Genomic DNA, 27791 nt, shown 5'->3' on the forward strand with positions numbered 1-27791 from the left:
ATCAACCAAATCAGAAATTCACACTTGCAAAAGTTTAGGCACATAAAACTATGCCAATTCATATGTGAGGTTTTCTAAAAACCTATGTTCAATGCTTTTCTTTGAAGCTATATTTAATATGGGTCTATAAAGGAGCTATTCCCAGAGATAGAGAACTACGGCAATAATCAGAATTTTTCCTGAGCATTTTGCTCATTAATAATTGAAAATCCTCACAATGAGCTGATGAAATCACAAGGTCAGGCTTTGAAAATCAGCCTGGGTGTTGCTTTCCTACAATCAACACGTACTTTACCAGCTGCTCTGTAGAAGATTTACCCTGCCTGGCAACACAGCAAATCTCCTGCTTCAGGAACCGGAATTGCCTACAACAAGCAACATCTCTAAAGGGGGAAATTAGAACATCTTCAAATGTGAAGTATTGCTCCAGAAAAGAAAAGCTGAGTACCAGATTCTGCTTGAGGTCAAGGCAAAGTAATTTAATTTGAGGCAGTGTTTCCTGAAAAGCTAGGGTACTGGAATCCAGTCTGAATCTTTTGGCTTGGTGTGTGAAATCTGTCATTGATAGAAGGGCTGGAATTTTTAATGTGTGACTAATGTGCTATCTGAATGTATTATGGAGCTGAAACTGTCCCAAGGGGCTATCAGCACCCGAGATTACTTGAATGTTCCTTTGCACAAGCCCTGAGTATTCAGATTTAAGGCTTTGGTTTCAATGGGATATAGTACTGCACTGGAAACAAGATGCTTCTCAGCCAAATCAAGAAGAAATGTGTAGAAGCATGTAGTTATTGCAAGCTAAAGGAGCAACAGACACATTGCTTGGGGGCTTTACATTAGGGAAAGAATTCAAGGTGTGAGTAGGCCCTTACATTTTCAACAGGTTGGAGATTGGGACTGGGATCATAACCTGTGCATACAACATGGGCATATCTTGTTCATACAGTGGGCATGGCTGCAAAGCATTACAGGCTAGGAGAGGCAGGGAGTAGCCAAAGGCTACTTGCTGCTCAGGAGTTAATTAGTAATTAGAAAATTTATGGTGAGAAAAGAAAGATTTTTAAGTCTCCAGGCAACAGTTTTTAGAACACTGGTCTAAGTCTGGGTCATAGAAGACAGTGTCCTGTTTCTAGAAGTTGGCAAGGGAGTGGCAAGAGTCATGCTCTATGAAGCCTGGGATTTAGACTGGACTTTAGTTTTTTTCTGGGGCACTTGAACTCAGTTAAAATCCAAGGCACAGACTCAACCATAGGGGCTTAATAGATAGTAGGCCTACAGTTGTCTGTGGCGCTGTGGGCAACCAAGGACCCAAGAACTCTCCTAGGCTCATTGGAGACTAACCTCAAGGCAACAGAATTAACTCAAAACCCTGATGGATCTGATGAGATTCATATGTGGCCAACCCTAACAGGATGGCTCATTGTGGGCACTGAGTAATGATTTCCCTAAACGAAACTGAGCCTGGTATTCTGAGTAGCCAAGTCCATGAAATCAAGGTACCAACAATGCATTTTACAATGTTACATGACAGTCCTTTAAGAGAAGATGACAGCTGCATTTGCAGTGAGCATAGAATAACTTGTGGTGAAGTAACATGGCGTACACCTGAAATTAATGTAGCATTGTGTGTCAACTATACTCAAAAAATTTCTTAAAGTCCTTTTTCTACATTTTACATATCTCTTTCTGTATAAACACAAGATGTAAGCAACGGTAGTTTTCTTATGTCTACTTGAAGTGAAAACAGGAACCAAAAACACGAAGTCCAGAGGTTGAACTTCTAGTTCCATGTCACAGTCGAGATATAGCTCAAAAAAATTCCTAAGTCTCTTAAGTTCTTATTCTTCTTTCTAACCCAGAGCCTTTCCCCTAAATCCCCTCTGGCAGTAGGAGCTTTGATACATAGATTCTGACAAGTATTGTTAGCATCTTCTCTTGGTCCAGCACCAAGCCACGTTCTAATCAGTCTGGTCCCATGGTTTTTCTCCTGGTTTACTTCTCTTTCTTCTCCTATCCATTTTAAAGAATCCACGTAGGTCCTTCAAAGCCCAGCTTGAGTCCCAAATGAGTCCCATGGTTCTGATGGTGTGAATCCTAATATTTGCCACATATTGTTCTCCAGTGCTTAACATTTTTTGTTCCCAGCTTTTTTGGGAATTTATTTTATGTCTTTTAGATTTCCACAACCTAGAGGAAATAAATATCTATTGATTCATTTGCTCTGCAGCCCTCAATATTAGATAACATAACCTGTACATTTTCATTGTAATACTACCATACTAGAGTGTGAGTTACTGGTCTTGGGAGATAGGTAGGATCAGAAATATCTAGTAACACATACACGTTCCTTGAGTGTTCCTTTGTATAAAAATTACAAACAAGATATATGATCTTAGATTATCTACATTACTCTGGAAACTGGAACACATGATCCCTAAGGGTTCTTCCAAATATATGATGTATCTAATCATAAGAAGGCCCATGCAATAACTCTTTGGAAACCATGCAAAGCTCAGCCTGGGTGGTTCTGGGCAGGGAGTGCTTCTATTTCCCAGTGACATAGAAGGCCTATGTGGAAAGGTGCAATCTAGAGACCAGGCTGAAGGTGGGAGGCAGAGCAAGTTGATAGGAAGAAACTTGTAGAGCCTGAGAGAAGTTAGCTTTGGCAAAGGGTGAGATTCAACAGTAGGCAATGGTTGGGATCTGGCAGGACGTGTTTTGTGATATTAGGAAGTTCACACAACAGGTAGCAGGTACCTACATAGAGGCTGGAATTCATGGATAGAAGCCCAATTGTGGGATACTTATGGGGAAGAGGAAAAATTGGGGATCATTTAATGAAAAATGGGAGGGATAAAGAAATAGATTGTGAATCTAGGTTCTTTATTAGACTCTAGGGTCAGAGCCAAACCTGCAGCAATCCTGAACAGAAGCCAAGACAGAGTGCTGTCAGGTTTGGGCTCTTTACATACCCCCAAGTCCTGGGAGACCAGTCTAGTCAAAAAAGACTGATCAAGATTGAACCTCTAAGATTTTAGTTATCTCAGTTCTGAAGGTCACAGGGAAACAGTGACAGGGAATCAAGCAGATAGTTATAATGTATTACCTGCCTAGAAAAGCAACATAGATTTGAAATTAGTACTTACCATGCTTCTTTGAAGATGAGTTAATATTTATACAAGGAAGACTTTGATAGAACCACCACTGATTGCAAGAGAGATGGAATGTGCTCTGAGGGGGGTGGGCAGGTCAGATTATAAAAAGAAATCATTATAATACAAGCTTTTTCCCAAATCACAGATATTTCTTGTAAGGTACATTTTATCAGCTGATTCTGTCATAACCTGCAGTTATCTTTCAGCTTTATTGCTTTCTAAACAAAAACAAAAACACCTCACTGTTATTCAGGTGATTTCTTCTGCAGTCTTTACACCTTTAAAAACTGTTTTCCTTTTGCCTTTTTTTTTTTATGGTGAAATGTGTCATTTTTTCTGACTAAAATAAAGAGATGTAATAGTTTTTATCTCTCAAGCTCATGGAAAATGAAATCCTGTGTTTTAAATCATTTCCATTCTGTTTCCCATTCTTGTCTTTTGTGGCAGAAACTCTTTCCCCTTCTAGTCTTTCCTACATCTCTAAAACCTGTCTTAAACATTCTTCCCAGACAAATGAATGCACAATGCTAGGTAGGAATACTTGCATGTGAACTGCATGCATCACGATTTACTTCTCATGTATCATGTAAATACACCTACTTGCATATCCAAATGCACTGTCTGGCAAAAGGGACTCACCAGAGCAGTAGGGAGTGTGTGTGTGTGCAAGTGTGAAGTGTATGTAAGGATGGGGAAGGTTCTTTTTTCTTTCTTTTTTTTTACAAAAACTTAAAGAATATACAACAGATTGAGCTAAGAAAGGCAGGAGCTGGAGGGCATCAGACTGAAAAATTGAAACAGGCTAGTGAAGTATGGATTGTTTCAGGGACTTGAATCTTTTTGGGCCAATGCACCACAGAACTGCCTAGAAGAACAGTTCTGTTCAAGAAGGGATATGAGCTCTAGAGCCAATCCGACAGGCCCTCATTGCTTTAAAGAGAGAAACAAAGGGCTTCTCTGGGGACAAGCAGGATACATTTTTGAAAAGGACCTAGCCATAGCTAATTAACTGGAATTTGATGGGCTCTGTGATTGCATTGATAGTTTTATTGTGCAGCTGTACATAATGATTTGATATTTATATATCAAAATGCAATGCAGTATTACTAACTATAGTCACCAGGCTGGACTGTATTGTATTTGAAAGTTGCTATGAGTAATCTTCCAGGTCCTCATCACAAGAAAAAAAATTATAACTATGTATGATGATGGATATTAACTAGATTTATTGTGATTGTTTTCCAGTACATGCAAATATCAAATTATTACATTGTATACCTGAAACTAATATAATATTATATATCTATTATGCCTCAAAAAAAAAAAGTGAGCCCTAAATAGTCAAACTTCCAACACTTAACGACTACAAGTGGGTCTTCTCTGAGATGTGCAGTACTTGTGAAATTTATTAATACTGGCAGAACCAGAAAGAAGACAACTCATCTTCCTCCGGAATTAAATGTTCCACTGGAACCGAACGGAAGATTTTGGTTTTGGGCTCCAGTATTGCACGTGTATTTGCTTATTTTTTAATAGCTGAAACACTTGCCATTATCATGAGCCTGACATATTTTTTCCAGTTACATTCATACTAGAATTTTGAGGTTCAGATAACAATTATGCAACTGCCAGGACAAATCCAAAGATTTTTTTCTGAGACAAATATGGGTTCCCTATATAGGTTGCTCTAGTGACTAAGGTCTGTGTTGGGTGAGCAAATAAATCCATTCTCCAAATATTCACAATTGATGACAGTTTTTCCTTTCGTATTCCAGGTATATCAAGTAGGTAGGTAGGTGTGTATGTAGGTAGGTAGAACACCCACCAGAATATATTTAAAATAGCTCATATTTGAGAGAGATTATCTAACAAGTTATTTAATTATTCTGAGATCATAATTGCTCTGAGGTATATGCTTTGAGATCCTTACATCACAGCTTTGTATCTTTTTTATGAAGTTATATCAGAAAAAAGAGGAGCATGAAAAAACTTATTTGCTCCAATTTTTTTGTATTTTACAAAACCACACTTGAAAATAACATCCACTTTGATTTACAGATTCTCCTGCACAAAGACCTACAGGAAAAATTTCAATTTGAGTTTAGGTTAAAAAGAAACCATTCACAGAGCATATGCCGTACATTTGCTCTTCCCAATCTCTTTTATATGCTCAAAACCCTTAAGAAGAAATTCAAAGTTTGGGCAGAAAGCGGTTTCCCTCAGGAAATCAGAAATATTAATTTTCCTTCAAGCTGTGTATTGTCTCCATTATATTGTGATCCCAAATTACCATGTTTTGTGTTAGAGTCACTCATATATGTCTTCTTAAATCCTTTCAGAAATAGCTCAAAAGCAACATGAAAGCAAACACTGACCTCCTAATCCCCTAATGTAGCACCTAGTACAAAGACGGGCTCTATATTTACTGAATGAATTAATAAAAATATTAACATATATTACATGGAATCGGTAGCCACATTTCTCACACTGTGATACAAGTTCCTTATGCTCAAACTTGTTGAGTGGAGTGAATGTTTTATGTGACTCTCTGTGGAGGAGTCTTGGGGAAGGAGCATGGAATCAAGGGAGCAAGTTTGCATTTGGAACACTGGTTTATTTGAAGGAGTCCCCCCTCTTTTTTTTTTTTTTTTTATACCACAGAAGGTAGCAGTGAGCAGGTCACTACATGGGTGTGAGAGATAGAGTAAATCTTCATTTGAGAGTATGTTTGCATTTTATCCTATTAATTTGCCTTGCTCTACAGAATTGAACACATTGAAGCCTGGGTGGGCAGGGCAGGTCAGTTAATGGGCTTGAGAAAAGTCAGGGCCAGCTGCCCTAGAGTTGCCTCTGCAGCAGCAGAGGTCTTTGCTAAAGATAATGCTGTTTCTGACCCTGTTTTCCTCATCATCTTATAATACATAAAGCCTAGGTCTCAACAGTCTGATTACCCAATAACTTCTTTCTTTTTTTAAAATGGCCTGATTGCTGGAAATTGCTCCCCCTCCCCCCCTGCAAAGTGTTCCCAACATGTTTCTAGCAATCTAATGGTACCATTTCATGCACGTTTGGGCTCTGGTTCTTCATCCTCTATTCACCTAGCTACTTCAGTCATGGTTGACCCTTGCAATGTTGTTTCTTTGTTAAGCCAAGCCTCAGTCTGATGCTTTTTATTCTCCTCTAGCCCGCCTGCCCAACACACATGCACACCAGTCTGAGGAAGAACATCACCAACACACATGCACACCAGTCTGAGGAAGAACACCACATCCCTTTCTAAGGTTGTCATTCTGCAGCTCTTCACAGGGCAACTGATTATACTGCAGCAGCAGGGAAAACAGTTTCATAGATGGTAAGTGAAATCTAATAAAGATGGCTACTCTTAGAGTCTAGGCCAACATCCTAATTCCTTACTCGGTTAGCTCCTTGACCAGCTCTTGGAGTGCTTCCATGTGGCAGAGGGTAGGTCACCACCAAGAACCTGCCAGAGCAATATGTTGCCTTAGTTTCCAGAACCAGTTAACACCTGGACCCAGAGAAGGGAGTAAAGAAGACTTTCTTTCCTCCAGTCAGACCCACCTCATTATTAAGACTCTCCTAAAACAATTTACAATGGGAATATCCATGCAAGCGAAATCCCACCTCCCACATACATGGGCTTGATCTGGCCCTCAAACTGCCTCAAGAGTAGAAGAGTACTTTACCCTCCAATCTGGTTTATTCCATCCAAAATAAACACCAACAGTCCCACTAGAGTTTTGCAACACAAAACCTAGTCTAATTCCTGTCACTCTCCTTTCCCTAGGGTACCAGGGGAGATGTTAAAGTGTGAATCAGTTTACCCTTCCTAAGCTCTTACCAAATATTTTATTGCACATACACCTAGCAACCAAGAATGGACCATGGCATTTAGGCATGGATGCTGCACATACAGATTAAGAATGGGAAAATTCTTCTAACTCTTAGGACCACACATTTACTGAGTAGAATGCTTACTATCTCAGCCTAAATCATCTATTTGGGGCAAACTCACAGAACTCATGGCTTCCCAAGGAACTTGCCCTTAGATATGCTCCGCTAAATGTTCATTTAAGTAATTTCTTCAAAAGAAAGATAAACTCTAATCTGCACCCTAGGAAAAAAAATTGCTTATTACTTTAAAAATGATAGTTTTAACTGTTTCAGTTTCAAAAATGTTAAGGTCATATCTTTCTGAAGCATCCCTCTCTCTACCTCCTACCACTCTGTTCTAGTATCATGAAGATACAAAATTTATCTAAATTTTTTGACTTCCCTCAGACCTACCCAGTTACCTGCATTTTCATGTTTTAATATTTTTCTAAAATGAACAGGCATTTCTTATGTAAAAGAAAGAAAATAGAGAGTCAACCCTAAGGTTGTGCAAGATGTAGAGTTGGGAGATGGTGAAACAGGAAATGTGATCAGTCCTGGCACTGAGTCTGCACTGCTCTGCCTTTTACTAACTTATGATTTTCAGAAAGCTGTGTAATCTTCCAAGTCTTAAGTAAAACACAGATAATGGAAATTTCCTCATAAAATTTTTGGAAGGAATATCTGAGATAACTCATGTAAAATACCTAGGTCAATGCAAATCTATTATTATTATTATTAATTTCATATTAAATTCCAATTTTCTAAACCATAAGAATTCCATTCATGATACTACCTTAATATTTCTATGGAAGTCTTCCTATAATTTGTGATGATCTTATTTTTGTGCTACATTAATTGGAGGCTAGTTTTTGGGTTTTACAGTGGTCAACACTTAGACAATTGCAGATCAAAGACTAAGCACAGATGCAAACCCTTTATAGAGGCTTAGGAAAAAAAAAAAAAAACCTTTCTAACTTGGTAAGACAATACTTAGGACATAAAGCCATGAAAAAGAGTGGTAGAGAGGAAAAGCCCCTTCAGGGTAGTCTCATACTTACCATAAAGAAATGGTGAGCTATGGACCCCAAAATTAATCAGAGTGGAAGTTCCTTATATGCTGAGTTGGTCTTTCAGCTGAATATCTATGGGATTGAACACATATTAAGTAAACGATGTATGTTTGTCAGTTTAATTGAGATATTCAAGGTTTGGGTTTGTGATCAGTAAATTTGTACTTGTGTCCCTTTGATTGTCTACTCTGAATTTGAAGAGCTGATGGTAATTCTTGAGTAGAACAGGTATATTTTGAGTGAATACTTTGACACATAGTATTTTGTTAATGTATTTGCCTAAGCTAAATAAAATGTAGGGAAGAGGGGTGTATCTTGCTGTTAAGGAAAAAAGCTGGTGACATTCAAATTTAAAATAGGAGCCTAAGCCCGCTTTATCAGGGCCAGTCTGTGCTCAAACTATTGTCTTTAAAGAGAGAAAAAATGCTCATACATACTTGACCTTGTTGATCCTGAGTTTAAGTACAACTCATCTTTTAGGGTCTGAAATTCACTCCAGCAGAAGGACACTTCCAGAATCTGAGAATGGTATTGGTGGTTTTTTTTTTCAACATTAAACAAATTTTCCAAAAGCATATTCGTCGCATTATATTTAATTCAACTAGACACACATGAATTAAATTTACTTGAAACAGTGGTGTTAAATTATGGGGCTAAAGAACTTAATGATGTGTTTCAGATTTGGACATCACAAACCACAGCTTTTAAACATTGGAGTAGGTGAGTTCTGTATCAATACAAGAACATTCTAGAGGTCCTCTGCCCTGAGATATGTGCTAGATCAGGAATCAATAAACTTTCTGTAAAGGGCTTGATAGCAAATTTTTTAGACTATGTAGACCATATAGCCTCCATGGCAACTACTCAACTCTGCTGTGGCAGTAGGGAAGCAGCTGTAGACAGAACATAAGTGTAGTTGTGTTCCACTTAAACCTTATTGATAAACCTGGATTACCCCATGGGCATTAGTTTGCTTTAAATAAAAAAGGATTTCTAACAGGAACTAGATGTGTATCCTGCTAGAGAAGATTCTTGACATCAGTGCTCTTCCTCATGGTTGAACTCCAGAACATCTCAGGATGACCTGAAAGCAGGTCTAAATTACTACCCTGGAATATGTTTTGTACCCTATTTCCCTCCTCTTACCCTTAATCGTTTTGTTACAAAAGTAAAAATGTTAAGTTTAGAAAAATCAGAAAGTACAGTTGAACAAAAAGAAGAAAATAGAATCCTTAATCTCATTCCTCAGAAAAAATATTTAGTTTTATAATATTTTACACTATGTAAAGAAATAATATGTATTTGTAAAAATACTACGTAATTTTATTTAAAATGCATTATACTATGTATATGTATGTGTGCATGTGTGTCTGTGTATATATTTTTTTTTTGGTAACCCATTTGGTAGACACCTGATGAGTTTCATTACCTTCTAAGAACCCTTATTTGACTAATCACATGGCAGTGTATTTTCCTGTATCTTCTATTGTCCAGTATAATTGAAAGACTGTAGCCTTTATTTGCTACCTAAGAATATAGAGATAAGAATGACTTAATATTCCCTCTTTTGATCTTAAATTCTAATTTGAATTGAAAGCAACTTAGTATTCATGGTGTACTGTATTTTTAGATAATTTTTAAGTGTGCAAGTAAGTTTTTTAAAAAAAATGTATATATTTCTTTCTACGAAATCATTTCTGAGTGCTAGATTTGCAATTTTTTTGAAGATTTTATTTACTTATTTATTAGGGGGTGGGGGCAGGGAGAAAGGCAAAGAGAGAATCCCAAGAAGGGGTGATCCAATTTTGGAACTTGCCTAGTATGAAGACTTCTTAACTCTGTTACCAGAATCTAAATACAGAACACATCCTTAATAATATCTGTTTAAAAATCAAGGGAATGGAGATGCCTCAGCTGGAAGGATGTAGGCAGAAAAGAGCCTCCAGTGGCCTCCTTCATTTAATCACAGCTCTCCTTCTAGGGGTTCCAAATGAACAGTGGGGCCACTTTTATTTTTTATTTTCCACTTTGAACAAGCAGGTGTTTCTTTCATGAGGTCCATATGTTCTTTCACGAGCTTTATCCAAAGCACCTACAGTATAGCCTATGGTAATGTGGCACACAGCCAATTTCCTCACAAGACTTTCCTTTTTATTCCAAGGAGAATATGTGAAAAGTGAAAGAGAGAGAGGGAGAAAAGAGTGTGTGTGTGTGTGTATGTGTGTGTGTGTGTTGAAGAGAGAGAGCAAGAGAACAACAGCATCTCTTTGAGCTGGTGGAACATGGCTCATAATGCCAGCAAACCACAGTGAAGAGGAGCTCTCAGTGAGGCTTGAGGTCCAAACTGACCCCACGCCAAACTCGTGTTTGTGGCATATTTCCCAGCAGGCTGCGGCAGGGCTGTGGCAGACCCCAAGAGCAGCTGTCTCTGCCTGGCAAACTGGCAGTAGTCCGACCAGGTGGTTTTCTCAAGTTAAAAATAACTGATTGGGAAGAAAGGAGAGCGCCACTCAAAGTTGACTAATGCTTGTGAAATCGGGATCATCAAGAAGAACTCAAAGGGGAGGGGCAGGGTGAAGCAGGAGCAGTCTGTGGAAGTAAGAAAATAGATTGGCTTCTGTTGTAACTGAGGAGAAATGGGAAATACCTGGAAGCTCAAGTAAAACTGGCCAAGACATGTGCTGGAAATAATTTTCTGGGAAAGCCCAGGTCTGCGGTCTTTATGAAAGTGTGGGTTGCCGTGGGAAACGTGATGTTTATGAAAGGAAAAAGGCTTGCATTTCAGAGCAAGTGACTGCTCTGCCAGTTCTCACAAGCATAGTAAACAATCCAGAGAAAGAGGTATATGCACCATTTACCCTTACAAGCTTGAAAGGGAATCTGCCCTCTCTATTTATCCCATAATTCACCTTTGTTTCCATGTTAGCATGGAAGTAAAGAGTATGCGCCCTTTTATTCTACATGGGCCGGAAATGCAGACCTATTTCACCATCAGTATACACTACAAAAATTCTTAGAAGTTGGATGGTTAGCAAATATCAACTGAAGCACACCAACATATATAGAAATTGCAACAATCTGTAAGAGGAAAATCAGTGGCAGTGTTCTGTCAGGGCATCAGTGTATTTCTAATCACTTTATTTTCAGTTAAAGAAGATGAGCAGGACAGAATAGCTACCTATAAATTATTTTACATTTGGTTTTCTTTCTTTGCCTTCTAGTGACTTGCCACCCAAAAGTGTGGTTGGTGGATTTCCAGCATTGGCATCAGTTAGAAATGGAGATTCTCTCACTCCACTCCAGACTGATCTATCTATCTATTTAGATTTTCTTTATTTTATTTTAGAAAGAGAGAATGCACACGAGCACAGGGAGGGGCAGGGGGGGAGGGAGAGAGAGAATCCCAAGCAGACTCTGTGCTGAGCAGGGAGCCCGAAACAGGGCTCCATCTCACAACCCTGAGATCATGATCTGAGCTGAAACCAAGAGTCAGATGCCCAGTCAACTGTGCCACACAGGTGCCCCCACTCCAGACCTACTTATTTAGAATCTACATTTTAACGAGATCTTCAGGTAATTAGCACACAGGTTTAAATTCTAGAAACTCTTGTTACCGTCAAGAAAACTTAAGTTCTGTAGTTAGTTACACCTATTATTTATTTCAGACAATACTGATTATACTATTTACCAAGGGCTGCTGGGTAATCAAACCATCAGTCACTGTTTCAACCTACATGAGGATTCTGAAGGAAGAGTTAAAAACCTTCTGAGTATTTTTGGCTGCAATGGGTAACACTGGAATTATTACATTTATAAGAATACTAAAACAATGTGCATTTACACATTTGTAACCATTGTAGTTTAAACGTGTTTGGTCTAATCACATTAAACACTGCCCTATTACTCTAGGATGTTTACTTCAAAGAAATGATGATATTATGAAGTATCCATTAAAGGTATTGATTAACTATCATAAAGTCAGCTAAAAAAGATATTCAGTGCCAATTAAATTGAAACCATATGTCTCAGATAAAATTGTATTAGCTAATCTTAAATTTAGTCTTAGATAAATAGGCTATTAGGTTAACTTAGTCTGTTAGAAAAGATTAATGACTTAAATACCATCTATTAGATAAAACTGAAAATTAAAAAAGTACAGTCATCTCCCTGACTTGTAACAGTCTCTTCAGAGATTGGCAAAATGTGACTCAAACTTCACCTTGGTGGTAAGTGACAGCATGAGATTATGAAACAGCCTCATAACTCTGGATGAGGAAGTCAGGAGAACAGCATACATTGAAGCAGGATGTATGGAAGAACTCAGGTGGTGGGAGGGGTGACAATCTCTGCCTAGGTAATCTGAGACTGCATCCTGCCATTGACCTATTCTTTGAACTTCACCTAATTGCAGTGGAAATCCTGTGTATGAAATAATGACAGGATGTCTCTGGAAATGTTAGAAAAAGTCAGGTTCAAAACACATTTTTCATAAATTCATGGAATGCTGTCCACCAAATAAAAGATATTTCTAAAAGATCTAAGGAAATTCCTCACTTCTCAAATTTAATAGGCACTTACTTTAAAGGAAAAGGCAGTTTTAGCTGACTTGTAGGTAGTTTTTAAATCTAGACATTCTTAGGAAAACTGTTAATGAACTAATGCAATGATTCTCAAATTTCAGTGTGCAATGGAATCATCTTGTTAAAATACATTTCTGGGTCCTACTCCAGATTCAGTAGGTCTGAAGTAAGACCCAGAATTTGTATTTCTAACAGATTTTCTGATCATGGTGATGCTGGTCCAGGGACCACACCTGAAAGCCATTGAACTAAAGTAAGATATATTACTAATCAATATCTAATTTTATATTCGTTTATCCTACAAACATTATTAAGCATTTTCTGTGTGCCTAGTGCAATGCTAGTTGCTGAAGATGCAAAGCTGAATAAATCAGTCATTCTCTCCAAGAAGACATAGTCTCATAGATCACCAATCCCATGAAGGGGTGCCTAATCTCCTGAAGCATTAAATTAGAGGCAGAAGAATTTCCTCCTGTTCTCAGTACTGGAGGAGAGAATGGTGTCCCCCATCCCCTGTGCCTCCACTTTCCTTGGTCCTCAGGAAATCTCCAAACAGTACAGAGAGGGGACAAGCATTATTTCATGGCCTTCTCGTCTAAACCTGATGACCTCAAAGTAATAAACATTTAGTTGAGAGAAGGAAGTATGGAGGTAAAGAAACAAACATTTTTATTTGGTTTATAATTATTTCTAGGTAAGAATGTTAAATGTGAGCACTATCTGGAAGCAAGTAGGTTTTTTAAAATTCTACTAAGCTTTTGAGGTAATCACACTGCCAAAGATACACGCCTTTGACTATTTGAGGCTTTTAACAGCCTTTGGGCCTCCAAATTTGCATCAGCAACAAGAAGGACACAAGAACTAGAAGTCACTGAAGAAGCCATAGCTTTCAGTGTTTACTTGAAATGTGGGCACAGAGAGTAATGAGCATGGGATAATCTCCCAGAAGGCAGAGCCAGGGACCAAAGAGAGCAGTGGACAAGGGACTTATTCCCAGGGAGCACCCCAAGATCTAGTCTAGGAACCATCCCTGCCTCCATACTAGGGTTCTTCCCAATGCCTGACCAGCAGGGTATTCTCATTGCCAGGGATAGGCATCCACTGTGTATCTCCCATTGCCATTCAGTGGAGGTTCCCATGGCTCTTACTTGTCCCTTTTCTGTCATTGTATACTGGTTGTGTGTGTATGTTAGGATGAGAGGAGGTTTAGATAACTTGATTTTTAGTTTATATGTTGGTATATGGAGCCATATACAATCTTGATGGAATATTGAGCAAACCATTTAGAAATCCTGGATTTTGAGCTAACCACAGTAACTGGATGAATTTTGGATTGTCTCTCATGAGGTGGTGCATGTGTTTTATATGAAAGGTGTGCTTGGATATTTAAAAGCTAGATTCTCGGGGTGAGATGATTCATGGCAAAGATTTTGTGCTACCTTTTCACATTGTAGAAATGTAATTGGGAGATATCTTCCTATCCCTTCCTGCATGTAGGTGGATCACTTGAATAGATATCACCAATGAAAGCTAAGTAATTGCACTGTTACAATGGATGATTGTAAATAATATGTGTCCCTTCCTGGTCTAGATAAGTATCAGTATGCCTTCTTCCACTCATTTTCCTCATCTACCAGCTAGATGTTGATGTCCAGGGTAACTATGAGAGTGTTAAAGATGGTAGAGATAAAAGATGAGGGACCCTGAATCCCTGAGTAACCACTTGGAAGAGAGCCACTAGGCCATTCCCATACCAGATTGTTACATATCATTTTATTTAATTAAAATACAGTTCAACCTTGAACAATACAAGGGTTAGGAGTGCTGACCCTCCATGCAGTTGAAAGTGCACATGTAACTTTTGACTCCCCCAAAACTTAACTACTAATAGCCTACTGTTGACCAGAAGCCTTATTGATAATATAAACAGTTGATTAATACATAGTTTGTATATTATTATATACTGTATTTTTAGAATAAAGTACACTGGAGAAAAGATGTTATTAAGAAAATCATAACAAAGAGAAAATACATTTATAGTCCTGTACTATATCTGTTGAAAAAAAATCTATGTATAAGTGGACCCATGCAGTTCAAACCTGTGTTGTTCAAGGGTCAACTGTATTTAATAAAACTATTCTAAAATTCTCCTTAAAAATACCCATAAGAAATACTGTGACTATTTTAATATGCAGAGTTAGCTGGAATATAAAAGATTGAATTTTTCATGGAGTTGAGTGTGACCTTCAAGTTCAAAAATTTTAGGCTTCTTCAGAAGCTAACAATGAGAAGGTGATATGAATTTGTGATAAACCTGTCTCAAAACCTTCTATGTGTCACCAAGTAGAAAATTAGCTCCTGCATGCCATGGTACTACGACCCATGAGAGGATAAGGGGGAAAGTACTGACCTTCTAAACTGAAGTCATATACTTAGGAAAGATAGCTTTAGTAAGAACTAAAGATCAGAGATTAAAACTTGTTTTTTTTTTTAAAGATTTTATTTATTTATTTGAGAGAGAGAGAATGAGAGACAGAGAGCATGAGAGGGAAGAGGGCAGAGGGAGAAGCAGACCCCCTGCTGAGCAGGGAGCCCGATGCGGGACTCGATCCCAGGACTCCAGGATCATGACCTGAGCCGAAGGCAGTCGCTTAACCAAGGGAGCCACCCAGGCGCCCTAAAACTTGTTTTTAGTTGATACTTTCTTGACCTCCATTTCTAATTTTAAAATACCTAAGCATTTCTCCCTGCAGTGGATTGAATGTTTGTGTCTCTCCCGAATTCCTATGTTGAAACCTAATCTCCCGTGTAAGTATAGTATTTGAAAGTGTGCTTTGGGGAAGTAATTACATCATGATGGTAGAGCCTTCATGAATGGAATTTGTGCCCTTATAAGAGACTATAGAGCTAGCCAGCATTCTTTCCATTATGTGGGAATTCAATGACAAGTCAGCAGTCTGTGAGGCAAGAAGAGAGCCCTTATCAGAACCTAACCATTATGGTGTTACCCTGGTTTCAGACCTCTAGCATCCAAAACTGTGAGAAATAAATTTCTGTTCTGTATAAGCTACCCAGTTTATGGTACTTTGTTATAGCAGCCCAAACAGACTAAGACACTTTCTTTACTCCCGGTATATACAATTGAGCCCATAATCCTGGTTGAGGTATATAAATCTCATACAAGAAGGAGAAAATATATTACCCACATAGCTCTCATTTATCTGGGCCTAGATGGAGAAAGATGGAGCAACCTGAAGGCAGAATTGTGAAGGAAGTAATATTACTCTATGGTGCCTCTGGATGACCTTCATCCTTAGTGGCATTCCATACCTACCACTACCAGATCAAAATTTGCAGAAAGAGGGTCAGCAGGTTAGAAGAAATGCTGACGATGAGAGTGAAGTATTTAAGACCTGCTTCATCACCCGGGCTCCTGGGTGGCTCAGTGGGTTAAGCATCTGCCTTCAGCTCAGGTCATGATCCTAGGATCCTGGGATCAGGCCCTGCTTTGGGCTCCCTCTCCCTCTGCCTGCCACTCCCCCTGCTTGTGCTCTCTCTTTCTCTCTCTCTGTGTCAAATAAATAAATAAAATCTTAAAAAAAAAAAAGACAGGTGTCATCACCAACACCCTTCATATCATAGAGCAGTGGTTCTCAGCCTTGAGTGTGTATCAGAATCACCTGCAGGGTTTGTTAAACACACATTACTCAACTTCATCCCAGAGTTTCTGTCTCAGTAGATCTGGTGTTGGGCTCAAGAATGCATTTCTAACAAGTTTCCAGATGGTGCTACTGCTGCTGACCCAGGGATCACATTTTCAGAACCAGTGTCCTAGACACTGATTAAAAATAAAAATGTCTCTCCATCTACTGGCTCTGAGGGTAGCTTAGCACTGAGTCAGCCTTCAGATTCATTTCTCTGGAACTCTCAAGCAGTTTCTCATTTCCCAGTCCAAAAAAAAGTCTCTTTGTCCTTCTCTATGGACTTCTTTCTTTTTCTTCCCCAGCCTATAGCCATTTCCTCAAATCTGTCATCACGGAAACACTGGTTCTGCAGATACCCTTCAGATCTGAAACTGTATTTGCCCCTTCTTATTTCTCTTTCTGCAGTGGTTATTCAGTGTGAATGAGTTGCAAAGGAGAGGGGCATCTGGAGAGGCGGGTGAATGGTCCTTTGGGATTAATTTGAGAGAGTTCAGTGAGCTGGTAAGAGGATTTAGTGCAAAAGGCTACAACAGAAAATAGTATTTTATATTTTTGTGCTGCTGCATGTCCTTCCCTGGTTAATCTTAATTTTTATCTTGCTTTTCCTCCCCCAGAATTGAGGAACAGGAACTCTGTCCAAATCTTCTTCTTCCAAATAGTTAATTCCCACATGCTCCAAAAGCAAAGCAATGAATATTCCTTCAGCATAGAGCAAGTATAAATTTTACTTTCACAAATCAGATGTTTGCAGACAAGGACTTTGCTTTATTTTGCACCTGACATGCTACCCTCGACTCTTGAGCCACCATCTGCTTAGAGTAAGCTAATCATGCTTTTCCATTTTCGTTAACTCTGTGTAATCCAAAAAGACTCCAGTTTGCACTAGGCACTATTATTGAGGGAGTGTTTAATGCAGAACTGCTGCCTCTGGGTTGCATAGTGCATGGTGTTCTTGCGCAATCACACACACAACTGTAAGAAGGCGTTTTCAGAGGAAGAGCAAGACCAAAACCCAGCACTGCCTAGGGCTCCATTGATGCTCAACTTCAAGGCCTTGGTGGTTGTCTTAGTGTGTGTGGAGTGCAGTACTGGCTCTTTAATGAGGCAAAGTGGATACTCCTATAACCTTCAGCTGGGTCTTGTTGGTAACTAAGTGGAGATGGTACTCTTGATTAGGCGTACTGGGCTTTTTTCATAACCCCAATCCTCTCAACCTGCCAACTAGTGAGCTTTCTACCCACCAGAGCTCTCTATTCATTGGGTCTTCTTGTCTTTTTAGGCAGGTTTTTCATTGACAGCAATCAAGCTTATGTTCCCAGCTAACACCTGCCTCCTACCCTATGACCATCGGAACCTTAGAATTCCTACCTTGCACACATTCCTACCTTGTACCCTTGCCTTCTTTCACCTCGCTCTGTCACTCTACCTTTGTGTGATTGTGATTCCCTATTGTCGTGATTTCCTATTGCCCAACTACTTTGGCTGGATCCGGAGTTCTTCTAAGAGCAAATACCAAGAAAGAAGCAGTCATGTATTCAAAATCACCCTTAAGTTTGGAAGGAAATTCATCTACTCTTTGTTATCGAGATTACACAGGAAAAGGCCATACATATCACTTTTCATCTCTGTTCCTGACTCTCATTTCCTCCAGTTTTCTAGACATGTGTATATTGGCCATAGACTGGGGAAAAAAGGGCTAATGGGAGTGGTGGATTCACAGAACTGATGTCATAACATCATAAATAATTTGTTAACTCTGCTTGGGGACCTGAGGTAAATTGTCTGGCTATCTGGAAAAGGTGCTTCATTGAGCTTTAGAAGTTAGGTAATATAAACATCTGTCCTCCTCTGCACTTTTCCTCTATACAGGAGTGGAAAGGGCCAGTAGGCAGCCCAAAGAAACAAGAAAGGGGCTTTCAGTGATAGCTCATATCATTTGGTTACAAACCTCGTTTTCTGGTGAGCATGAGTCTGCAGGAAACACACTCCTCAACTAAGGGTTCTTTCAGATTGACAACCTGTGTGGTTGAGAACCTGCCCCTGGGCCAAAGTGAGTTAATTACAATAGTTTAACAGACATCTTCACTGAGGACCACAGAAATCCTACATAGATGAGGCACTGACCAGATAGTAAATACATGGTTCCATGTGGCAGGAGCATTGGGGTGGGACAGAGAGTCAAGAAATACTTTTTAGAAGAGTCTGGGTGTCAAACTGTGAAGACCAGCTGGCCAGCATGCCAAAAGGCCACATGAAATGATACCCTTGTATGACCAAAATGTCTTACTTCAATCATTGCAGTTATAAGAACTCTTAGTGCTATTTATGTCCCTGTTGATCACTATTTAAACTAGAAGCACCTTGAAGGCAAAGTCTGTGCTTTGCTTATTGCCAAATCCTTACATCCCATCTGGCACAAATTAGATACATTATAAGAATTAGTAATTCATTGGGGCATTATTATTATTAATAGAATACTAAGTAAAATTGCAAAAATTATTAAACCTTAAGAATTATTTGATAAAACAAATGTAATCGTTTAGCTTCTAGTATAAAAATTGCATTCTTACATCAACCACTCACAGTTGAAATTAAAATGGACTCTCTCATAAAAATACTAGAAGAAAATTAATGGTTTTGCATTAATGAGCTCCCTGGTTTATTACTTAATAAATTACTGTTAGTTACAAGCAATATTTTGGAAAACTTTAACTGTTAGATGCACTGTATTCTATGCATATTGATAGCATATAAAATTATTTTGACTTTTTATAAGTGACAAAAAATAATTTAAAGAATTACAAAGATGCACAGTGCTGGCTCTGGTGACCTGATGTTTTTATGATTATGTCATATACATCATAAATAAATCATGGCTGCTGTATTTGTATCTTGTTAAATTGTATGAAGATTTAATTTAAGGCCTATGTTGATAACACTGTAGATAAATGAACCATGTTCTTTGCATGGATGGTTTTATAGCAGAGACTCATAGTAGTTAGTAAGTTAAAACTCTGTTAGAATTTCATTATAAATTTTCAAAGGCATCCTGCTCTCTAGATTGAAATTTGGGAGCAAATCTTAAGACTAGAACTGTCTTACTAGTTAAAAGAAATTATCGTACCCTGGTTAAAAGATGCAGAGTTACAAAAGAAGTTGGTATGTGTCTATTTTCCAGCATTATTAAAAGATAATGTCTTTTATAACACCATGTATTACAAATATGAGTAAGAAATTTTAAAAGTTAGCCTGAGTTAAGCATTAACCAGAAATTTGAACTCTCTGGGCCTCTCTTCCATACTTGTCAGTGAAATAAGGAATTGAAGAGGAAGATGTCTAAAATATTTCTCTATTATCTACTCATGATCTGTCAGTTATATTGTATCACCAGTCACTTCCACCTAATGTATTTGTTTTTTTCTTCTTTTTATTGTTATGTTAATCACCATACATTACATCATTATTTATAATAATAATGACAGGCTAAACACAGAACTAAAAAGAACGTTCTACATTCCTTCTTCCCACAGAAGTGTGCTACCTTTTCTTAAGCTCTATTGCAGACATGAGAATCCATTCCCTTCAAGATCACCTGGAAGACCACCCTGAAATAGTTCATATATTGTTTAAAGATTTTTATACAGACACATCTTTAAACATTTAAATTGGCAAAATATATAACTTTGTAAATTAGTTACATTATCGTTGTAATACATACATCATAAATAAAAATTAATGTCTATAGCACACAAGGATGTTATACTGTTATACTTTGGTATAATTTAGATCCTGAAGGATTAATTTGCATAATAGACTATGACCACTTTAAAAAATGACAATACCTACCCAAAGTACTTTATCATAAAAGCAGACACATTCACATGGGAGCTAATTTTCTATTTGGCTTCTTTCTGTAAATCAATATCCAAGGAAGCCTAAAGTTTCTTAAGCTAAAAACATAATGAATTGCTTTGGGGAATGAGAGTCCATACCTAACCAATGTTCACCGGCTACAAGACAGGAAAATCTTTATTGTTTATTACAATAGCCAAAGACCATATTAAGGGCTTAATTGCAAGTAGTTTGTGTTAAATACTTTATGACAGGACTTGGACTAAAAAACAGATAAACTCAAAAATATGACCATGGCCTGCATTTAGCACACATGACCCAAATTATATGCACACATATATATACATATATAAAATACATATAATATATGTATACATACATATACGTACACACATATATTAATCAAAGAAGTAATTGCTCTTTATGAATAGAGTGAATTTTTTTAAGTTTGGCTGAGTAGGGAGGTGATTATAAATCTCTCTCATGTTGCTGTAGTTTAAGGCAATTTTCTTTGATTTTTTTCAACTTTGGAAGAAGAGTATTGCTTATTGGCCATTGTCTGACAGTCCTTTTTCTATTAGATGACTATTTCTTCTCAGTTTTATTTTTTGCAAGCAGAATAAACCTTGTTCTTCCAGTATTTCTTTCAGGTATGACATTCAATTAAAGAATCTTTGCAGCTCTTTTGTGTATCCTCTACAGCCCTTATTGGCTTCTCAAACATATGCCAATAATGTTCTTACTGATTTTTCCCTGAGACGATGGCTAGACTACCTTATGAAATTGTTTTTTTTTTTAATTTTTTTTATTCGTATGTTAATCCCCATACATTACATCATTAGTTTTAGATGAAGTGTTCCATGATTCATTGTTTGTGCATAACACCCAGTGCTCCATGCAGAATGTGCCCTCCTCGATACCCACCACCAGGCTAACCCATCCTCCCACCCCCCTCCCCTCTAGAACCCTCAGTTTGTTTTTCAGAGTCCATTGTCTCTCATGGTTCGTCTACCCCTCCGATTTCCCCCGCTTCATTCTTCCCCTCCCGCTACCTTCTTCTTCTTCTTTTTTTTCTTCTTAACATATATTGCATTATTTGTTTCAGAGGTACAGATCTGAGATTCAACAGTCTTGCACAATTCACAGCGCTTACCAGAGCTCATACCCTCCCCAGTGTCTATCACCCAGTCACCCCATCCCTCCCACCCCACCCCCCCTCCAGCAACCCTCAGTTTGTTTCCTGCAATTAAGAATTCCTCATATCAGTGAGAGCATATGATACATGTCTTTCTCTGTTTGACTTATTTCACTCAACATAATACCCTCCAGTTCCATTGAAATTGTTTTGATGCATGCAAATCCCATGCTTGTTTTTTACACTGTAGACAGAGCTTCATTGCAGACTCAAAGCAAGCTTGTCACCCACTGTGTCCTGTTTTCCTGTCTAACCCATACTTTGTTGAACCTTTGCCTATCGAACTTGCAGAAAGTCTCTTTTCTCGTAGCAATTATCCTACGTAAACCTCTTCTGTTCTTGTTTATAAGGTCACTTTAGTTTTACATTTACCTTCTGAAATGCTGAGCATGCTCCTTAAGGGCAACATTCTTTGCAAAGTTACTCACCTGTAAGTGTTCATTCAGATCACTCCAGATTAAAACATGGAAGAGCACTGAGTACAGTGTATTATCATTTTCTTGATATCCCTCCAATTTGACATTAATTTACTCAAAGACGTTTTATAGGATAGGATCCTAAAAATCAGTTATGTGTCTAACAAGTGATGGGTCATGTGAGACTAAATCAAAATCTCTGCATTTGTGAAGATACTGCCTCTGATTTCCCATGAATCTCTCCAACCTGTCATAAGAGCAATTGTTTTTGTTTTTTTTTTTTCTAAATGACAAAAAGACTTGTTGATAGGAAAAGTACATAGCTTCAGTAAGTTACTATTACTTGTCCTTATTGCATGCAAACCAGCTTTACCTGAGTCCCTTTTTGGCTTTCTCCTAAAAGAGGATGAGCTGCTCATCTTATTCCACCTCTCCTGAGCCCATGATATTCACCATGCTAGGTTTGGCTAGTAGGGTGGATTGTTCTACCTAAAAGACAGAAACTCAGGGGCACCAGGGTGGCACAGTTGTTTAAGCATCCGACTCTTGATTTCTGTTCAGGTTGTGATCTCATGGTCTTGAGATTGAGCCCTGTGTCGGGCTCCATGCTCAGTGTGGAGTCTGCTTAAGACTCTCTCTCCCTCTCCCTCTGCCCCTCCCCCCTGTGTGCTCTCTCTTTCTCTCTCTCTCAAATAAATACATCTTAAAAACAAAAAACAAAAAACAGGGCACCTCGGTGGCTCAGTCGGTTAAGGGTCTGCCTTCAGCTCAGCTCATGATCCTGGGATCCTGGGATCGAGTCCTGTATTGGGCTTCCTGCTCCTTGGGGAGCCTACCCAAATAAATGGCTGTATTAAAAAAAAAATGAAGGGGGGGAAATCAGAGGGGGAGATGAGCCATGAGAGACTATGGACTCTGAGAAACAAACAGGGTTCTAGAGGGGAGGGGGGTGGGAGGATGGGTTAGCCTGGTGATGGGTATTAAAGAGGGCACGTTCTGCATGGAGCACTGGGTGTTATACCCAAACAATGAATCATGGAACACTACATCAAAAACTAATGATGTAATGTATGGTGATTAACATAACATAATAAATTAAAAAAAAAAAAAGACAGAAACTCAGACACCACCTTGCTCCTTTGCACTGCCTTTGTTCACATGGGAGCATACCTAGTCAGACCTGCCTCCTCAAAGCAACTCTAGCTGGGCTTTTGTTACTTTTTCTTCTCCAATCCCCACCTTCAACCTTCAGTCTTCTACCTCCCAAAGGGGTCAGCAGAGCCATCTTTCCCTCTCTGTGCCTCCAGGCACACCTGAGATTGCTGGTTCTAAGATTTAGATGAAATGAGGAAATGGGTGGCTTAGACTCAAGTTAGAATTACGTGCTCCAGGATACTTTACCAAAGAGGCCTCATGTTGAGGCATTGGATGCTGATTTAGGTAATAAAGTGGCACTGTGATTTCCACTTATTTATTATTCCATGGGTGTATAGTATCCTAGGGGCTGTCCACAGGAAAGAAAAGGTCAAGGCAGAATACAAACACTTCAGGGTTCCTAATTGTGAAATCATAAAAGAAACTAACTTCACTTTAATATTTAACATTGTCACCCAAATAGAGATGGAGTGGATATTGTCACTGGGAAGCAATTTATCAGATAGGGAGATGGCATGAGAGGTTTTATCTGCTGTAGTCCGTTTGGCTCATATTAACAAAAAAAGTATATATTCTGCAATTAAACAGGCTTTTCCAAGAGCTTAAAGTGTCCAGTAGCTGTGTGAATAAGGATTTAGTTCTGGTTAAATATGGGAATTTTATTCTTTGGAAAAAATTTTTGTGGTGGTGGTTGTTTTCCTGGGAAGAAAGTTAGTGTTTTGGGGTCTTTTTCATCATGTTTATTTTCTATTCAGGGGTAGAGAAGCAGGAAACTCGGTATACACAGTAGGACTTCATCAGACACATGGCTGTGCATAAGCCTGGTCTGAAGCCCAGTAGAAAAAGGTGTGGACATGTGAGGGGAAGAAGGGGCACTGTTATTCCTTTTCTCATTCCAGGCCCATCTTTGCCCACTTTCTCCTTCCTCTCTCTCTAGTTGATTTCATGTGTCACACCTCTGGTTCACCTCCTATCATCCTAAATAATCCTTTCTTATTTTCTTTTTCTCCACTAATTTTATTGCCAAAGTTTGGCCCTGGCCACCTTCTCATTCTACATTCTGTTCTCTGAAGACCCCATGTACCCTCATTCAGGGTGAGTCCAGCTTTCACAGGTATCTTTCCATTTGTTTGTGTCTTCTTCAATTTCTTTCATCAGTCTTGTACTTTTCAATGTCAGATCTATTGCCTCCATGATAAAATTTAGTCCTAAGTATTTTACTGTTTTTGAAGCTATTGTAAATGATATACTTTTCAGATGTTTTGCTGTTGGTATATAGTAACACAACTTATTTCTATATGTAGATTTTGTCTTTACTGAGTTTATTCATTAGTCTAATAGTGTTTTCTTTTTCCTTTTTGGTAGAATCTTTAGGATTTTCTGTATGTAAGATCATATCATCTGCAAAGACAGTTTTACTTCTTCCTTTCCCATTTGGATAACTTTTATGTCTTTTTCTTGCTTGATCACTCTGACTAGGGCTTCTAGTACTATGTGGAATGGGAGTGGGAAGAGTGGGCATCCTTGTCTCGTTCCTGATCTTAGAAGAAAAGGTTTTAGCTTTCACCAGTGAGTATGATATTAGCTGTGGGTTTGTTGTATATGGCCTTTATTCTGTTGAGGCATATTCTTTTTATACACAATTTGTTGAGCCTTTTTCTCATGCAAGGATATTTTATTTTGTCAAGTACCTTTTCTACATTGATTGAGATGATCATATGATATTTGGCTTTCATTCTATTAATGTGGTGTATCACTTTTATTGATTTGCATATGTTGAACCATCCTTGCATCCCAGGGTTATATCCCATTTGATTTTGGTATATGATCCTTCCAGTGTGCTATTGAATTCAATTTGCTAATGTTTTGAGAATGTTTGCATTTATATTCATTAGGAATATTGGTCTGCAGTTCTCTTGTTTTTTGGGGAGCTACAGTTCTCACTGTGGGAGGAGAAAGATATATACTTGGAAAAAGGAAAGTTGAGGAAGAACCCTGTGATATTAGATTAAAATTATGTTATATTAATTTAATTTGTTTACATCACTAGGTCAGCTGAAAAGGCCTAAAATCAAGGGCACTCCAGTAAAAACGAACATCTCTAGTGTCTAGATTTTGAATACCAGCTCCCATTAGCTACAGCTTATTTTAGGACTGGAACAGGGCAGGGGAAAGAAGAGTCTAGAAAATTTTGTGCTAAGGAACGTAATGACTTCCTCCTGCATGTTTCTATACAACCATGCACATACCTTTGTTCTATTTATACCATGTGTGTTCTTTTCATGAAGCTATCCTCCATTAGCTTCTAAATTGTGTGAGGATAGGGACCATGCTATATAGAAATTGAATTATTATATCATAAAATCATGATATCATATTTCCTGCACACCTGAGTTTGTGGACTGAGATTCATACTATATCTAGTAAGCTAGCTATTGTAAATATTAATTTTAAAAAATGTTGTAATAAATGATAACCAGACACTTCTAGCAAGTCATAAAACTTACGTTGGCTATTGCTTTTTTTTTGAAGAAAAGAACTACCTAGCATTTGGCACAGCACCAGAGATATGCCTAATATTTTTAATATGGTAATATGCCAGCAGTGATAGTTATATGCCTTGGAAATTGCTTAATATTTATTTATTTCCTCGCCTTCTTCTGAAAGACTCCTCTCCTTTTCAATTTTTTCACCTTTGTTATTTGTCTCAAACTCTTGATGTGTAAGTGCAAACATTCTTGGGTTCAGCCCACAAGAAAACTGTGGGTGTAGAAGAAAATCTAATCACTACATGGACCAATTTGCTCTTGTGATATTCCATGCATTTAATGTTTGCAGATGCCATTAGAAAATTTCCATTTCAGTGGTCATCTTATATCCTCTCTGTCAGATCTTAACAGCTCAGGTACTATGTGTGGGATATGTGGACCATGACTGACACCTTTCTGCCTTGGCACTTTGCAATCCCTTAGTGATCAATGTTACTTTTTGATAGACCTGAATCTGTGTTTTATATTATACATAAGTTTTCATATTACTTTATAATAATGAGCAGGTTGATATAATACTTAGATTTCTACTTATATTATGAGATATAGCAGTTTAAAATATTCTTATAATTCTTAGACTAAGAAGGCTATTTAGACTAACGAGTTGTTTTTCTAAACAGAGAAACAGTGGGCTATTATAAGAATTTATAAATCATTGTGGATTTTATACAGAGAAATAACCATTTTTGTAAAGTTTTTAATGAGTATTGTCGATGATGAAAGTCATGTGTTTCCATGGCATTTTCTTCTAAAATGTTTATGAAGGAAAAAGCAGAAGAAAGAAGAAAGCTTTAGAGAATTATTCAAAGCAACCAGAGGGACTTAATTACAGGAAAATAAGTCACTCATTTATTTAAAAACTCTGGCAAGAGGTGATGATTATTGAGAAGACGTTCTGTTAAACACAGAGCATTGGGTATACACTCAAGTTCAAACTCAACCTGAAACATGGATTAGAACATTTATCCTCCTCTTGCTTCAAGCAACTCAGCTGCATAAGGGACAAAACATCATGAATAAACAATGATAGTTTTTTAAATGGATAGAAAATAAAACATTTCAAAGAATGTCTTTTTCAGGTTCCTGGATGTGAGGGTATAAGTAGGGAAATGATAGGTTGCAGAATAAATTTTAAGACATATTTTTAAAACATAGAAAATCATTATATCATTTACATACTGATAAACATTTCTGTGGCTACAAAGAAAAAATATGTAAGTTTACTTTCTGCCACAGGAATCATAAGTAAATTGAATAGGTTATGTACGGTGGAATTTATTCATTAGAGAGATGGAAACAGTCAGAAGCATCTCAATGTTAACATGATCAAAGCTATTCAGTGTATTTTCGTCCTTCAAATTCTCCTCAATTTTTTATTGCTGTGAAAGATAGAGTAAGCAAGTAGAGAATCCCTTCCTTTGTGCTACCTTATACTCTTAACTTTAAAGAGAACCTGTCACGATATATGGCATTTAATTCTTTGCTTTTACAAGCTTGTCTTTTCCACTAACTCTGAATGCCATTGATGTAGGACACATTTTATTCAGTTTTGTATGACTGGCACCTAATATAGTTCTAGCATATAGCAGGTGTTCAACAAATAATTGTGTGCAGTTGATATAACTTGAATATTTAATTCTTACTCTTCCAAATATTCATATCCTATGGCTCTATGATGATTCTTAAATGCCCTTTGACAAGTCACTCCTTTCTTTTCATTCCTATGAAGAAATCCTTGCATAATGCTTTTGTCCATGAGTCACCGGTTTAAATATTCCAGAAAAGAAGTTGCATAAATTAAAGAAACTGAAGAAATTGTTGTCCTACCCCAACCCTGCCACTGCCCCACTGCGCAGCATTACTGGAAATCTGAAGTGTACAAGAGGAATTTTAACAGAATCGTCTGAACCAAAATTTAAGAATCAGAAAGAAAACATAGCAAATACCATTGGTAATTACATGTGGAAGCCATAATCCCCCTGTGCCCCGCAAATTTCAATCTTCACAAATTCTTCACTCTACCCATGTGGCTGAGAGGTGAGCAGGTAAGGAGAATCGAGTTATCTTCTCCAGAGCTGAAGTTATGGGACTTTCCCCAGACATTTTCAGAGATGGGGAGGTTCTCATGTCTGTGATACAGTTCTACTTGCTCTTGTTTCTTTTTAAATTTTCTCCTCATACCTCAGACCCCTGTTATGGAGAAGAAAACACAAGTGCAGTT

Source organism: Mirounga angustirostris, unplaced genomic scaffold, assembly GCF_029215605.1.
Source record: "Mirounga angustirostris isolate CCGP_5_RB_7025 unplaced genomic scaffold, mMirAng1.0.hap1 SCAF_3, whole genome shotgun sequence".
Taxonomy (NCBI): domain Eukaryota; kingdom Metazoa; phylum Chordata; class Mammalia; order Carnivora; family Phocidae; genus Mirounga; species Mirounga angustirostris.